The 14,808-nt window shown below is 41.7% G+C and overlaps 22 non-coding genes across 22 annotated transcripts; all 22 read right to left on the bottom strand.

Moving 5' to 3' along the window:
• Positions 1-243: 243 nt before the first annotated feature.
• On the bottom strand, positions 244-316 carry TRNAR-CCU (transfer RNA arginine (anticodon CCU)). Its single transcript has one exon. It is a non-coding gene; the product is annotated as a tRNA-Arg (tRNA).
• A 254-nt stretch (positions 317-570) lies between these two features.
• TRNAI-UAU (transfer RNA isoleucine (anticodon UAU)) lies at positions 571-663 on the bottom strand. The gene is given in 2 exon segments: positions 571-606; positions 626-663. It is a non-coding gene; the product is annotated as a tRNA-Ile (tRNA).
• An 865-nt stretch (positions 664-1,528) lies between these two features.
• TRNAR-CCU (transfer RNA arginine (anticodon CCU)) lies at positions 1,529-1,601 on the bottom strand. Its single transcript has one exon. It is a non-coding gene; the product is annotated as a tRNA-Arg (tRNA).
• Positions 1,602-1,855: 254 nt separating this feature from the next.
• On the bottom strand, positions 1,856-1,948 carry TRNAI-UAU (transfer RNA isoleucine (anticodon UAU)). The gene is given in 2 exon segments: positions 1,856-1,891; positions 1,911-1,948. It is a non-coding gene; the product is annotated as a tRNA-Ile (tRNA).
• An 826-nt stretch (positions 1,949-2,774) lies between these two features.
• Positions 2,775-2,847, bottom strand: TRNAR-CCU (transfer RNA arginine (anticodon CCU)). Its single transcript has one exon. It is a non-coding gene; the product is annotated as a tRNA-Arg (tRNA).
• Positions 2,848-3,123: 276 nt separating this feature from the next.
• TRNAI-UAU (transfer RNA isoleucine (anticodon UAU)) lies at positions 3,124-3,216 on the bottom strand. Its single transcript is given in 2 exon segments — positions 3,124-3,159; positions 3,179-3,216. It is a non-coding gene; the product is annotated as a tRNA-Ile (tRNA).
• Positions 3,217-4,042: 826 nt separating this feature from the next.
• On the bottom strand, positions 4,043-4,115 carry TRNAR-CCU (transfer RNA arginine (anticodon CCU)). The gene has a single exon. It is a non-coding gene; the product is annotated as a tRNA-Arg (tRNA).
• A 276-nt stretch (positions 4,116-4,391) lies between these two features.
• Positions 4,392-4,484, bottom strand: TRNAI-UAU (transfer RNA isoleucine (anticodon UAU)). The gene is given in 2 exon segments: positions 4,392-4,427; positions 4,447-4,484. It is a non-coding gene; the product is annotated as a tRNA-Ile (tRNA).
• Positions 4,485-5,311: 827 nt separating this feature from the next.
• Positions 5,312-5,384, bottom strand: TRNAR-CCU (transfer RNA arginine (anticodon CCU)). Its single transcript has one exon. It is a non-coding gene; the product is annotated as a tRNA-Arg (tRNA).
• A 254-nt stretch (positions 5,385-5,638) lies between these two features.
• TRNAI-UAU (transfer RNA isoleucine (anticodon UAU)) lies at positions 5,639-5,731 on the bottom strand. Its single transcript is given in 2 exon segments — positions 5,639-5,674; positions 5,694-5,731. It is a non-coding gene; the product is annotated as a tRNA-Ile (tRNA).
• A 1,072-nt stretch (positions 5,732-6,803) lies between these two features.
• On the bottom strand, positions 6,804-6,876 carry TRNAR-CCU (transfer RNA arginine (anticodon CCU)). The gene has a single exon. It is a non-coding gene; the product is annotated as a tRNA-Arg (tRNA).
• Positions 6,877-7,130: 254 nt separating this feature from the next.
• TRNAI-UAU (transfer RNA isoleucine (anticodon UAU)) lies at positions 7,131-7,223 on the bottom strand. Its single transcript is given in 2 exon segments — positions 7,131-7,166; positions 7,186-7,223. It is a non-coding gene; the product is annotated as a tRNA-Ile (tRNA).
• An 827-nt stretch (positions 7,224-8,050) lies between these two features.
• TRNAR-CCU (transfer RNA arginine (anticodon CCU)) lies at positions 8,051-8,123 on the bottom strand. The gene has a single exon. It is a non-coding gene; the product is annotated as a tRNA-Arg (tRNA).
• A 254-nt stretch (positions 8,124-8,377) lies between these two features.
• TRNAI-UAU (transfer RNA isoleucine (anticodon UAU)) lies at positions 8,378-8,472 on the bottom strand. The gene is given in 2 exon segments: positions 8,378-8,413; positions 8,433-8,472. It is a non-coding gene; the product is annotated as a tRNA-Ile (tRNA).
• A 582-nt stretch (positions 8,473-9,054) lies between these two features.
• On the bottom strand, positions 9,055-9,127 carry TRNAR-CCU (transfer RNA arginine (anticodon CCU)). The gene has a single exon. It is a non-coding gene; the product is annotated as a tRNA-Arg (tRNA).
• Positions 9,128-9,403: 276 nt separating this feature from the next.
• Positions 9,404-9,496, bottom strand: TRNAI-UAU (transfer RNA isoleucine (anticodon UAU)). The gene is given in 2 exon segments: positions 9,404-9,439; positions 9,459-9,496. It is a non-coding gene; the product is annotated as a tRNA-Ile (tRNA).
• An 827-nt stretch (positions 9,497-10,323) lies between these two features.
• TRNAR-CCU (transfer RNA arginine (anticodon CCU)) lies at positions 10,324-10,396 on the bottom strand. The gene has a single exon. It is a non-coding gene; the product is annotated as a tRNA-Arg (tRNA).
• A 254-nt stretch (positions 10,397-10,650) lies between these two features.
• Positions 10,651-10,743, bottom strand: TRNAI-UAU (transfer RNA isoleucine (anticodon UAU)). Its single transcript is given in 2 exon segments — positions 10,651-10,686; positions 10,706-10,743. It is a non-coding gene; the product is annotated as a tRNA-Ile (tRNA).
• Positions 10,744-11,326: 583 nt separating this feature from the next.
• On the bottom strand, positions 11,327-11,399 carry TRNAR-CCU (transfer RNA arginine (anticodon CCU)). The gene has a single exon. It is a non-coding gene; the product is annotated as a tRNA-Arg (tRNA).
• A 1,415-nt stretch (positions 11,400-12,814) lies between these two features.
• On the bottom strand, positions 12,815-12,887 carry TRNAR-CCU (transfer RNA arginine (anticodon CCU)). Its single transcript has one exon. It is a non-coding gene; the product is annotated as a tRNA-Arg (tRNA).
• A 254-nt stretch (positions 12,888-13,141) lies between these two features.
• TRNAI-UAU (transfer RNA isoleucine (anticodon UAU)) lies at positions 13,142-13,236 on the bottom strand. Its single transcript is given in 2 exon segments — positions 13,142-13,177; positions 13,197-13,236. It is a non-coding gene; the product is annotated as a tRNA-Ile (tRNA).
• A 1,318-nt stretch (positions 13,237-14,554) lies between these two features.
• On the bottom strand, positions 14,555-14,627 carry TRNAR-CCU (transfer RNA arginine (anticodon CCU)). The gene has a single exon. It is a non-coding gene; the product is annotated as a tRNA-Arg (tRNA).
• Between the last annotated feature and the right edge of the window lie 181 nt (positions 14,628-14,808).

Here is a 14,808-nt window from a genome sequence, read left to right as displayed (position 1 = left end):
AACAATCTTAATCGTGTGCTTGCTTGCTTTCGTCAAGAGCGAGGCTTTCCTTTGTTGTCTCATTCCAACAGCAGCCAGAAGGCATTGAATGGCTACAGATGGATTGTTTCCATGATAAGCATGGTACCAGATTTTGCAAGATTGAATTCACAAGGAAGAGAACCATTAGAGAAGCCAATCAACCACATTTTATCTTGAACTAAAACTCATTGATGGATACCTGGTATAGAGAAGGAAAGCATACACCCCAGATGGGACTCGAACCCACAATCCCTGGCTTAGGAGGCCAATGCCTTATCCATTAGGCCACTGGGGCTGGATATTTGCAGTATGATGATAGTTAGTTTACAATGAAATAAAATCATGTTAAAAAGTTATCAAGGCTGGTCTTTTACCGTTTGTTTTCCAATCGGGAAAACAATCTTAATAACGTGCCTGCTTTCTTATGATGAGATCTAGAACTTCTTTTGTTGTGTCGTTTTGATAATTTGCTTGCAATACATGGAAAACGGGTAAAAGACTTTGCTGCCCTACTGCAGTTTTTATATAACAATAAAGGTTAGAAAAGAATGCTCCAGGTGAGGCTCGAACTCACAACCTCGGCATTGCTCAACAGTTACTGCTTTATAAGTACCGCGCGCTGACCGATTGCGCCACTGGACCTTTGCATGTGTTTCACAAGCCTGTTTCACAAGCCTGCTTCACAAGCCTGCTTCACAAGCCTGCTTTACAAGCCTGCTTTACAAGATCAGTTTCAGATCTGGCTTTTGCGAGATTGACTTTACAAGCAACTTGGACATGAATTATTAGAGAAGACAGTGGAACACATTTAATGAAACTAAAACACACCCTTTGTTACCTTAAAGAGGGAAGAAAAGCAAGCACCCCAGATGGGACTGGAACCCACTATCCTGGCTTAGGAGTCCACTGGGGCTAGCCACCTGTGGGGAAACGTGATGATATGTTATTTTAAAAAGCGTGCTTTCTATGATCAGTATCAGATCTGGTTTTTGCGAGATCGACTTTACAAGCAACTTGGACATGAATTATTAGAGAAGACAGTGGAACACATTTAACGAAACTAAAACACACCCTTGGTTACCTTAAAGAAGGAAGAAAAGCAAGCATCCCAGATGGGACTGGAACCCACTATCCCTGGCTTAGGAGTCCACTGGGGCTAGCCACCTGTGGGGAAACATGATGATATGTTTTTTTAAAAAGCAAAATTTATATTGTGATTGAGTAATCAAGGATGGTCTTTTGCTGTTTACCTTTAGATGCGGAAAACAATCTTAATCGTGTGCTTGCTTGCTTTCGTCAAGAGCGAGGCTTTCCTTTGTTGTCTCATTCCAACAGCAGCCAGAAGGCATTGAATGGCTACAGATGGATTGTTTCCATGATAAGCATGGTACCAGATTTTGCAAGATTGAATTCACAAGGAAGAGAATCATTAGAGAAGCCAATCAATCACATTTTATCTTGAACTAAAACTCATTGATGGATACCTGGTATAGAGAAGGAGAGCATACACCCCAGATGGGACTCGAACCCACAATCCCTGGCTTAGGAGGCCAGTGCCTTATCCATTAGGCCACTGGGGCTGGATGTTTGCAGTATGATGATAGTTAGTTTACAATCAAATATTCTCATGTTAAAAAGCTATCAAGGCTGGTCTTTTAGCGTTTGTTTTCCAATCGGGAAAACAATCTTAATAACGTGCCTGCTTTCTTAGGACGAGAGCGAGAACTTCTTTTGTTGTGTCGTTTTGATAATTTGTTTGCAATACATGGAAAACGGGTAAAAGACTTTGCTGCCCTACTGCAGTTTTTATATAACAATAAAGGTTAGAAAAGAATGCTCCAGGTGAGGCTCGAACTCACAACCTCGGCATTGCTCAACAGTTACTGCTTTATAAGTACCGGGCGCTGACCGATTGCGCCACTGGAACTTTGCATGTGCTTCACAAGCCTGCTTTACAAGGGTGCTTTCTATGATCAGTATCAGATCTGGCTTTTGCGAGATCGACTTTACAAGCAACTTGGACATGAATTATTAGAGAAGACAGTGGAACACATTTAACGAAACTAAAACACACCCTTTGTTACCTTAAAGAGGGAAGAAAAGCAAGCACCCCAAATGGGACTGGAACCCACTATCCCTGGCTTAGGAGTCCACTGAGGCTAGCCACCTGTGGGGAAACGTGATGATATGTTTTTTTAGAAAGCGTGCTTTCTATGATCAGTATCAGATCTGGTTTTTGCGAGATCCACTTTACAAGCAACTTGGACATGAATTATTAGAGAAGACAGTGGAACACATTTAACGAAACTAAAACACACCCTTGTTTACCTTAAAGAGGGAAGAAAAGCAAGCATCCCAGATGGGACTGGAACCCACTATCCCTGGCTTAGGAGTCCACTGGGGATAGCCACCAGTGGGGAAACGTGATGATATGTTTTTTTAAAAAGCAAAATTTCTATTGTGATTGAGTAATCAAGGATGGTCTTTTGCTGTTTACCTTTAGATGCGGAAAACAATCTTAATCGTGTGCTTGCTTGCTTTCGTCAAGAGCGAGGCTTTCCTTTGTTGTCTCATTCCAACAGCAGCCAGAAGGCATTGAATGGCTACAGATGGATTGTTTCCATGATAAGCATGGTACCAGATTTTGCAAGATTGACTTCACAAGGAAGAGAATCATTAGAGAAGTCAATCAATCACATTTTTCTTGAACTAAAACTCATTGATGGATACCTGTTATAGAGAAGGAAAGCATACACCCCAGATGGGACTCGAACCCACAATCCCTGGCTTAGGAGGCCAGTGCCTTATCCATTAGGCCACTGGGGCTGGATGTTTGCAGTATGATGATAGTTAGTTTGCAGTATGATGATAGTTAGTTTACAATCAAATATTCTCATGTTAAAAATTTATCAAGGCTGGTCTTTTACCGTTTGTTTTCCAATCGGGAAAACAATCTTAATAACGTGCCTGCTTTCTTAGGACGAGAGCGAGAACTTCTTTTGTTGTGTCGTTTTGATAATTTGCTTGCAATACATGGAAAACGGGTAAAAGACTTTGCTGCCCTACTGCAGTTTTTATATAACAATAAAGGTTAGAAAAGAATGCTCCAGGTGAGTCTCGAACTCACAACCTTGGCATTGCTCAACAGTTACTGCTTTATAAGTACCGCGCGCTGACCGATTGCACCACTGGAGCTTTGCATGTGCTTTACAAGCCTGCTTTACAAGGCTGCTTTCTATGATCAGTATCAGATCTGGCTTTTGCGAGATCGACTTTACAAGCAACTTGGACATGAATTATTAGAGAAGACAGTGGAACACATTTAACGAAACTAAAACACACCCTTTGTTACCTTAAAGAGGGAAGAAAAGCAAGCACCCCAGATGGGACTGGAACCCACTATCCCTGGCTTAGGAGTCCACTGAGGCTAGCCACCTGTGGGGAAACGTGATGATATGTTTTTTTAGAAAGCGTGCTTTCTATGATCAGTATCAGATCTGGTTTTTGCGAGATCCACTTTACAAGCAACTTGGACATGAATTATTAGAGAAGACAGTGGAACACATTTAACGAAACTAAAACACACCCTTGTTTACCTTAAAGAGGGAAGAAAAGCAAGCATCCCAGATGGGACTGGAACCCACTATCCCTGGCTTAGGAGTCCACTGGGGATAGCCACCAGTGGGGAAACGTGATGATATGTTTTTTTAAAAAGCAAAATTTCTATTGTGATTGAGTAATCAAGGATGGTCTTTTGCTGTTTACCTTTAGATGCGGAAAACAATCTTAATCGTGTGCTTGCTTGCTTTCGTCAAGAGCGAGGCTTTCCTTTGTTGTCTCATTCCAACAGCAGCCAGAAGGCATTGAATGGCTACAGATGGATTGTTTCCATGATAAGCATGGTACCAGATTTTGCAAGATTAACTTCACAAGGAAGAGAATCATTAGAGAAGTCAATCAATCACATTTTTCTTGAACTAAAACTCATTGATGGATACCTGTTATAGAGAAGGAAAGCATACACCCCAGATGGGACTCGAACCCACAATCCCTGGCTTAGGAGGCCAGTGCCTTATCCATTAGGCCACTGGGGCTGGATGTTTGCAGTATGATGATAGTTAGTTTGCAGTATGATGATAGTTAGTTTACAATCAAATATTCTCATGTTAAAAATTTATCAAGGCTGGTCTTTTACCGTTTGTTTTCCAATCGGGAAAACAATCTTAATAACGTGCCTGCTTTCTTAGGACGAGAGCGAGAACTTCTTTTGTTGTGTCGTTTTGATAATTTGCTTGCAATACATGGAAAACGGGTAAAAGACTTTGCTGCCCTACTGCAGTTTTTATATAACAATAAAGGTTAGAAAAGAATGCTCCAGGTGAGTCTCGAACTCACAACCTTGGCATTGCTCAACAGTTACTGCTTTATAAGTACCGCGCGCTGACCGATTGCACCACTGGAGCTTTGCATGTGCTTTACAAGCCTGCTTTACAAGGCTGCTTTCTATGATCAGTATCAGATCTGGCTTTTGCGAGATCGACTTTACAAGCAACTTGGACATGAATTATTAGAGAAGACAGTGGAACACATTTAACGAAACTAAAACACACCCTTTGTTACCTTAAAGAGGGAAGAAAAGCAAGCACCCCAGATGGGACTGGAACCCACTATCCCTGGCTTAGGAGTCCACTGGGGCTAGCCACCTGTGGGGAAACGTGATGATATGTTATTTTAAAAAGCGTGCTTTCTATGATCAGTATCAGATCTGGTTTTTGCGAGATCGACTTTACAAGCAACTTGGACATGAATTATTAGAGAAGACAGTGGAACACATTTAACGAAACTAAAACACACCCTTGGTTACCTTAAAGAGGGAAGAAAAGCAAGCACCCCAGATGGGACTGGAACCCACTATCCCTGGCTTAGGAGTCCACTGGGGCTAGCCACCTGTGGGGAAACATGATGATATGTTTTTAAAAAAAGTAAAATTTCTATTGTGATTGAGTAATCAAGGATGGTCTTTTGCAGTTTACCTTTAGATGCGGAAAACAATCTTAATCGTGTGCTTGCTTGCTTTCGTCAAGAGCGAGGCTTTCCTATGTTGTCTCATTCCAACAGCAGCCAGAAGGCATTGAATGGCTACAGATGGATTGTTTCCATGATAAGCATGGTACCAGATTTTGCAAGATTGAATTCACAAGGAAGAGAATCATTAGAGAAGCCAATCAATCACATTTTATATTGAACTAAAACTCATTGATGGATACCTGGTATAGAGAAGGAGAGCATACACCCCAGATGGGACTCGAACCCACAATCCCTGGCTTAGGAGGCCAGTGCCTTATCCATTAGGCCACTGGGGCTGGATGTTTGCAGTATGATGATAGTTAGTTTACAATCAAATATTCTCATGTTAAAAAGTTATCAAGGCTGGTCTTTTACCGTTTGTTTTCCAATCGGGAAAACAATCTTAATAACGTGCCTGCTTTCTTAGGACGAGAGCGAGAACTTCTTTTGTTGTGTCGTTTTGATAATTTGCTTGCAATACATGGAAAACGGGTAAAAGACTTTGCTGCCCTACTGCAGTTTTTTTATAACAATAAAGGTTAGAAAAGAATGCTCCCGGTGAGGCTCGAAGTCACAACCTCGGCATTGCTCAACAGTTACTGCTTTATAAGTACCGCGCGCTGACCGATTGCGCCACTGGAGCTTTGCATGTGCTTCACAAGCCTGCTTTACAGGGGTGCTTTCTATGATCAGTATCAGATCTGGCTTTTGCGAGATCGACTTTACAAGCAACTTGGACATGAATTATTAGAGAAGACAGTGGAACACATTTAATGAAACTAAAACACACCCTTTGTTACCTTAAAGAGGGAAGAAAAGCAAGCACCCCAGATGGGACTGGAACCCACTATCCCTGGCTTAGGAGTCCACTGGGGCTAGCCACCTGTGGGGAAACGTGATGATATGTTATTTTAAAAAGCGTGCTTTCTATGATCAGTATCAGATCTGGTTTTTGCGAGATCGACTTTACAAGCAACTTGGACATGAATTATTAGAGAAGACAGTGGAACACATTTAACGAAACTAAAACACACCCTTGGTTACCTTAAAGAGGGAAGAAAAGCAAGCATCCCAGATGGGACTGGAACCCACTATCTCTGGCTTAGGAGTCCACTGGGGCTAGCCAACTGTGGGGAAACGTGATGATATGTTTTTTTTAAAAAAGCGTGCTTTCTATGATCAGTATCAGATCTGGCTTTTGCGAGATCGACTTTACAAGCAACTTGGACATGAATTATTAGAGAAGACAGTGGAACACATTTAACAGAACTAAAACACACCCTTGGTTACCTTAAAGAGGAAAGAAAAGCAAGCGCCCCAGATGGGACCGGAACCCACTATCTCTGGCTTAGGAGTCCACTGGGGCTAGCCACCTGTGGGGAAACATGATGATATGTTTTTTTAAAAAGCTAAATTTCTATTGTGATTGAGTAATCAAGGATGGTCTTTTGCTGTTTACCTTTAGATGCGGAAAACAATCTGAATCGTGTGCTTGCTTGCTTTCGTCAAGAGCGAGGCTTTCCTTTGTTGTCTCATTCCAACAGCAGCCAGAAGGCATTGAATGGCTACAGATGGATTGTTTCCATGATAAGCATGGTACCAGATTTTGCAAGATTGACTTCACAAGGAAGAGAATCATTGAAGAAGTCAATCAATCACATTTTTCTTGAACTAAAACTCATTGATGGATACCTGTTATAGAGAAGGAAAGCATACACCCCAGATGGGACTCGAACCCACAATCCCTGGCTTAGGAGGCCAGTGCCTTATCCATTAGGCCACTGGGGCTGGATGTTTGCAGTATGATGATAGTTAGTTTACAATCAAATATTCTCATGTTAAAAATTTATCAAGGCTGGTCTTTTACCGTTTGTTTTCCAATCGGGAAAACAATCTTAATAACGTGCCTGCTTTCTTAGGACGAGAGCGAGAACTTCTTTTGTTGTGTCGTTTTGATAATTTGCTTGCAATACATGGAAAATGGGTAAAAGACTTTGCTGCCCTACTGCAGTTTTTATATAACAATAAAGGTTAGAAAAGAATGCTCCAGGTGAGGCTCGAACTCACAACCTTGGCATTGCTCAACAGTTACTGCTTTATAAGTACCGTGCGCTGACCGATTGCACCACTGGAGCTTTGCATGTGCTTCACAAGCCTGCTTTACAAGGCTGCTTTCTATGATCAGTATCAGATCTGGCTTTTGCGAGATCGACTTTACAAGCAACTTGGACATGAATTATTAGAGAAGACAGTGGAACACATTTAACGAAACTAAAACACACCCTTTGTTACCTTAAAGAGGGAAGAAAAGCAAGCACCCCAGATGGGACTGGAACCCACTATCCCTGGCTTAGGAGTCCAGTGGGGCTAGCCACCTGTGGGGAAACGTGATGATATGTTATTTTAAAAAGCGTGCTTTCTATGATCAGTATCAGATCTGGTTTTTGCGAGATCGACTTTACAAGCAACTTGGACATGAATTATTAGAGAAGACAGTGGAACACATTTAACGAAACTAAAACACACCCTTGGTTACCTTAAAGAGGGAAGAAAAGCAAGCACCCCAGATGGGACTGGAACCCACTATTCCTGGCTTAGGAGTCCACTGGGGCTAGCCACCTGTGGGGAAACATGATGATATGTTTTTAAAAAAAGTAAAATTTCTATTGTGATTGAGTAATCAAGGATGGTCTTTTGCAGTTTACCTTTAGATGCGGAAAACAATCTTAATCGTGTGCTTGCTTGCTTTCGTCAAGAGCGAGGCTTTCCTTTGTTGTCTCATTCCAACAGCAGCCAGAAGGCATTGAATGGCTACAGATGGATTGTTTCCATGATAAGCATGGTACCAGATTTAGCAAGATTGAATTCACAAGGAAGAGAATCATTAGAAAAGCCAATCAATCACATTTTATCTTGAACTAAAACTCATTGATGGATACCTGGTATAGAGAAGGAAAGCATACACCCCAGATGGGACTCAAACCCACAAACCCTGGCTTAGGAGGCCAGTGCCTTATCCATTAGGCCACTGGGGCTGGATGTGTGCAGTATGATGATAGTTAGTTTACAATCAAATATTCTCATGTTAAAAAGTTATCAAGGATGGTCTTTTACCGTTTGTTTTCCAATCGGGAAAACAATCTTAATAACGTGCCTGCTTTCTTAGGACGAGAGCGAGAACTTCTTTTGTTGTGTCGTTTTGATAATTTGCTTGCAATACATGGAAAACGGGTAAAAGACTTTGCTGCCCTACTGCAGTTTTTATATAACAATAAAGGTTAGAAAAGAATTCTCCAGGTGAGGCTCGAACTCACAACCTCGGCATTGCTCAACAGTTACTGCTTTATAAGTACCGCGCGCACTGACCGATTGCGCCACTGGAGCTTTGCATGTGCTACATAAGCCTGCTTTACAAGGGTGCTTTCTATGATCAGTATCAGATCTGGCTTTTGCGAGATCGACTTTACAAGCAACTTGGACATGAATTATTAGAGAAGACAGTGGAACACATTTAACGAAACTAAAACACACCCTTTGTTACCTTAAAGAGGGAAGAAAAGCAAGCATCCCAGATGGGACTGGAACCCACTATCCCTGGCTTAGGAGTCCACTGGGGATAGCCACCAGTGGGGAAACGTGATGATATGTTTTTTTAAAAAGCAAAATTTCTATTGTGATTGAGTAATCAAGGATGGTCTTTTGCTGTTTACCTTTAGATGCGGAAAACAATCTTAATCGTGTGCTTGCTTGCTTTCGTCAAGAGCGAGGCTTTCCTTTGTTGTCTCATTCCAACAGCAGCCAGAAGGCATTGAATGGCTACAGATGGATTGTTTCCATGATAAGCATGGTACCAGATTTTGCAAGATTGACTTCACAAGGAAGAGAATCATTAGAGAAGTCAATCAATCACATTTTTCTTGAACTAAAACTCATTGATGGATACCTGTTATAGAGAAGGAAAGCATACACCCCAGATGGGACTCGAACCCACAATCCCTGGCTTAGGAGGCCAGTGCCTTATCCATTAGGCCACTGGGGCTGGATGTTTGCAGTATGATGATAGTTAGTTTGCAGTATGATGATAGTTAGTTTACAATCAAATATTCTCATGTTAAAAATTTATCAAGGCTGGTCTTTTACCGTTTGTTTTCCAATCGGGAAAACAATCTTAATAACGTGCCTGCTTTCTTAGGACGAGAGCGAGAACTTCTTTTGTTGTGTCGTTTTGATAATTTGCTTGCAATACATGGAAAACGGGTAAAAGACTTTGCTGCCCTACTGCAGTTTTTATATAACAATAAAGGTTAGAAAAGAATGCTCCAGGTGAGTCTCGAACTCACAACCTTGGCATTGCTCAACAGTTACTGCTTTATAAGTACCGCGCGCTGACCGATTGCACCACTGGAGCTTTGCATGTGCTTTACAAGCCTGCTTTACAAGGCTGCTTTCTATGATCAGTATCAGATCTGGATTTTGCGAGATCGACTTTACAAGCAACTTGGACATGAATTATTAGAGAAGACAGTGGAACACATTTAACGAAACTAAAACACACCCTTTGTTACCTTAAAGAGGGAAGAAAAGCAAGCACCCCAGATGGGACTGGAACCCACTATCCCTGGCTTAGGAGTCCACTGGGGCTAGCCACCTGTGGGGAAACGTGATGATATGTTATTTTAAAAAGCGTGCTTTCTATGATCAGTATCAGATCTGGTTTTTGCGAGATCGACTTTACAAGCAACTTGGACATGAATTATTAGAGAAGACAGTGGAACACATTTAACGAAACTAAAACACACCCTTGGTTACCTTAAAGAGGGAAGAAAAGCAAGCACCCCAGATGGGACTGGAACCCACTATCCCTGGCTTAGGAGTCCACTGGGGCTAGCCACCTGTGGGGAAACATGATGATATGTTTTTAAAAAAAGTAAAATTTCTATTGTGATTGAGTAATCAAGGATGGTCTTTTGCAGTTTACCTTTAGATGCGGAAAACAATCTTAATCGTGTGCTTGCTTGCTTTCGTCAAGAGCGAGGCTTTCCTTTGTTGTCTCATTCCAACAGCAGCCAGAAGGCATTGAATGGCTACAGATGGATTGTTTCCATGATAAGCATGGTACCAGATTTTGCAAGATTGAATTCACAAGGAAGAGAATCATTAGAGAAGCCAATCAATCACATTTTATCTTGAACTAAAAATCATTGATGGATACCTGGTATAGAGAAGGAAAGCATACACCCCAGATGGGACTCAAACCCACAAACCCTGGCTTAGGAGGCCAGTGCCTTATCCATTAGGCCACTGGGGCTGGATGTTTGCAGTATGATGATAGTTAGTTTACAATCAAATATTCTCATGTTAAAAATTTATCAAGGCTGGTCTTTTACCGTTTGTTTTCCAATCGGGAAAACAATCTTAATAACGTGCCTGCTTTCTTAGGACGAGAGCGAGAACTTCTTTTGTTGTGTCGTTTTGATAATTTGCTTGCAATACATGGAAAACGGGTAAAAGACTTTGCTGCCCTACTGCAGTTTTTATATAACAATAAAGGTTAGAAAAGAATGCTTCGGGTGAGGCTCGAACTCACAACCTCGGCATTGCTCAACAGTTACTGCTTTATAAGTACCGCGCGCTGACCGATTGCACCACTGGAGCTTTGCATGTGCTTTACAAGCCTGCTTTACAAGGGTGCTTTCTATGATCAGTATCAGATCTGGCTTTTGCGAGATCGACTTTACAAGCAACTTGGACATGAATTATTAGAGAAGACAGTGGAACACATTTAATGAAACTAAAACACACCCTTTGTTACCTTAAAGAGGGAAGAAAAGCAAGCACCCCAGATGGGACTGGAACCCACTATCCCTGGCTTAGGAGTCCACTGGGGCTAGCCACCTGTGGGGAAACATGATGATATGTTTTTAAAAAAAGTAAAATTTCTATTGTGATTGAGTAATCAAGGATGGTCTTTTGCAGTTTACCTTTAGATGCGGAAAACAATCTTAATCGTGTGCTTGCTTGCTTTCGTCAAGAGCGAGGCTTTCCTTTGTTGTCTCATTCCAACAGCAGCCAGAAGGCATTGAATGGCTACAGATGGATTGTTTCCATGATAAGCATGGTACCAGATTTTGCAAGATTGAATTCACAAGGAAGAGAATCATTAGAGAAGCCAATCAATCACATTTTATCTTGAACTAAAAATCATTGATGGATACCTGGTATAGAGAAGGAAAGCATACACCCCAGATGGGACTCAAACCCACAAACCCTGGCTTAGGAGGCCAGTGCCTTATCCATTAGGCCACTGGGGCTGGATGTTTGCAGTATGATGATAGTTAGTTTACAATCAAATATTCTCATGTTAAAAAGTTATCAAGGCTGGTCTTTTACCGTTTGTTTTCCAATCGGGAAAACAATCTTAATAACGTGCCTGCTTTCTTAGGACGAGAGCGAGAACTTCTTTTGTTGTGTCGTTTTGATAATTTGCTTGCAATACATGGAAAACGGGTAAAAGACTTTGCTGCCCTACTGCAGTTTTTATATAACAATAAAGGTTAGAAAAGAATTCTCCAGGTGAGGCTCGAACTCACAACCTTGGCATTGCTCAACAGTTACTGCTTTATAAGTACCGCGCGCACTGACCGATTGCGCCACTGGAGCTTTGCATGTGCTACATAAGCCTGCTTTACAAGGGTGCTTTCTATGATCAGTATCAGATCTGGCTTTTGCGAGATCGACTTTACAAGCAACTTGGACATGAATTATTAGAGAAGACAGTGGAACACATTTAATGAAACTAAAACACACCCTTTGTTACCTTAAAGAGGGAAGAAAAGCAAGCACCCCAGATGGGACTGGAACCCACTATCCCTGGCTTAGGAGTCCACTGGGGCTAGCCACCTGTGGGGAAACATGATGATATGTTATTTTAAAAAGCGTGCTTTCTATGATCAGATCTGGTTTTTGCGAGATCGACTTTACAAGCAACTTGGACATGAATTATTAGAGAAGACAGTGGAACACATTTAACGAAACTAAAACACACCCTTGGTTACCTTAAAGAGGGAAGAAAAGCAAGCATCCCAGATGGGACTGGAACCCACTATCTCTGGCTTAGGAGTCCACTGGGGCTAGCCACCTGTGGGGAAACGTGATGATATGTTTTTTTTAAAAAGCATGCTTTCTGTGATCAGTATCAGATCTGGCTTTTGCGAGATCGACTTTACAAGCAACTTGGACATGAATTATTAGAGAAGACAGTGGAACACATTTAACGAAACTAAAACACACCCTTGGTTACCTTAAAGAGGGAAGAAAAGCAAGCACCCCAGATGGGACTGGAACCCACTATCCCTGGCTTAGGAGTCCACTGGGGCTAGCCACCTGTGGGGAAACATGATGATATGTTTTTAAAAAAAGTAAAATTTCTATTGTGATTGAGTAATCAAGGATGGTCTTTTGCAGTTTACCTTTAGATGCGGAAAACAATCTTAATCGTGTGCTTGCTTGCTTTCGTCAAGAGCGAGGCTTTCCTTTGTTGTCTCATTCCAACAGCAGCCAGAAGGCATTGAATGGCTACAGATGGATTGTTTCCATGATAAGCATGGTACCAGATTTAGCAAGATTGAATTCACAAGGAAGAGAATCATTAGAAAAGCCAATCAATCACATTTTATCTTGAACTAAAACTCATTGATGGATACCTGGTATAGAGAAGGAAAGCATACACCCCAGATGGGACTCAAACCCACAAACCCTGGCTTAGGAGGCCAGTGCCTTATCCATTAGGCCACTGGGGCTGGATGTGTGCAGTATGATGATAGTTAGTTTACAATCAAATATTCTCATGTTAAAAAGTTATCAAGGATGGTCTTTTACCGTTTGTTTTCCAATCGGGAAAACAATCTTAATAACGTGCCTGCTTTCTTAGGACGAGAGCGAGAACTTCTTTTGTTGTGTCGTTTTGATAATTTGCTTGCAATACATGGAAAACGGGTAAAAGACTTTGCTGCCCTACTGCAGTTTTTATATAACAATAAAGGTTAGAAAAGAATTCTCCAGGTGAGGCTCGAACTCACAACCTCGGCATTGCTCAACAGTTACTGCTTTATAAGTACCGCGCGCACTGACCGATTGCGCCACTGGAGCTTTGCATGTGCTACATAAGCCTGCTTTACAAGGGTGCTTTCTATGATCAGTATCAGATCTGGCTTTTGCGAGATCGACTTTACAAGCAACTTGGACATGAATTATTAGAGAAGACAGTGGAACACATTTAATGAAACTAAAACACACCCTTTGTTACCTTAAAGAGGGAAGAAAAGCAAGCACCCCAGATGGGACTGGAACCCACTATCCCTGGCTTAGGAGTCCACTGGGGCTAGCCACCTGTGGGGAAACGTGATGATATGTTATTTTAAAAATCGTGCTTTCTATGATCAGTATCAAATCTGGTTTTTGCGAGATCGACTTTACAAGCAACTTGGACATGAATTATTAGAGAAGACAGTGGAACACATTTAACGAAACTAAAACACACCCTTGGTTACCTTAAAGAGGGAAGAAAAGCAAGCATCCCAGATGGGACTGGAACCCACTATCTCTGGCTTAGGAGTCCACTGGGGCTAGCCAACTGTGGGGAAACGTGATGATATGTTTTTTTTTAAAAGCGTGCTGTCTGTGATCAGTATCAGATCTGGCTTTTGCGAGATCGACTTTACAAGCAACTTGGACATGAATTATTAGAGAAGACAGTGGAACACATTTAACAGAACTAAAACAAACCCAAGGTGACCTTAAAGAGGGAAGAAAAGCAAGCACCCCAGATGGGACTGGAACCCACTATCTCTGGCTTAGGAGTCCACTGGGGCTAGCCAACTGTGGGGAAACGTGATGATATGTTTTTTTTAAAAAGCGTGCTTTCTATGATCAGTATCAGATCTGGCTTTTGCGAGATCGACTTTACAAGCAACTTGGACATGAATTATTAGAGAAGACAGTGGAACACATTTAACAGAACTAAAACACACCCTTGGTTTCCTTAAAGAGGGAAGAAAAGCAAGCACCCCAGATGGGACTGGAACCCACTATACCTGGCTTAGGAGTCCACTGGGGCTAGCCACCTGTGGGGAAACATGATGATATGTTTTTTTTAAAAAGCAAAATTTCTATTGTGATTGAGTAATCAAGGATGGTCTTTTGCTGTTTACCTTTAGATGCGGAAAACAATCTTAATCGTGTGCTTGCTTGCTTTCGTCAAGAGCGAGGCTTTCCTATGTTGTCTCATTCCAACAGCAGCCAGAGGGCATTGAATGGCTACAGATGGATTGTTTCCATGATAAGCATGGTACCAGATTTTGCAAGATTGAATTCACAAGGAAGAGAATCATTAGAGAAGCCAATCAATCACATTTTATCTTGAACTAAAACTCATTGATGGATACCTGGTATAGAGAAGGAGAGCATACACCCCAGATGGGACTCGAACCCACAATCCCTGGCTTAGGAGGCCAGTGCCTTATCCATTAGGCCACTGGGGCTGGATGTTTGCAGTATGATGATAGTTAGTTTACAATCAAATATTCTCATGTTAAAAAGTTATCAAGGCTGGTCTTTTAGCGTTTGTTTTCCAATCGGGAAAACAATCTTAATAACGTGCCTGCTTTCTTAGGACGAGAGCGAGAACTTCTTTTGTTGTGTCGTTTTGATAATTTGCTTGCA

The sequence above is a fragment of the Hyla sarda genome, chromosome 4 (assembly GCF_029499605.1).
Source record: "Hyla sarda isolate aHylSar1 chromosome 4, aHylSar1.hap1, whole genome shotgun sequence".
NCBI classification, from domain to species: Eukaryota; Metazoa; Chordata; class Amphibia; order Anura; family Hylidae; genus Hyla; species Hyla sarda.
Note: the sequence above shows the minus strand (reverse complement) of the source record. Positions and strands in the feature narration are given on the sequence as shown.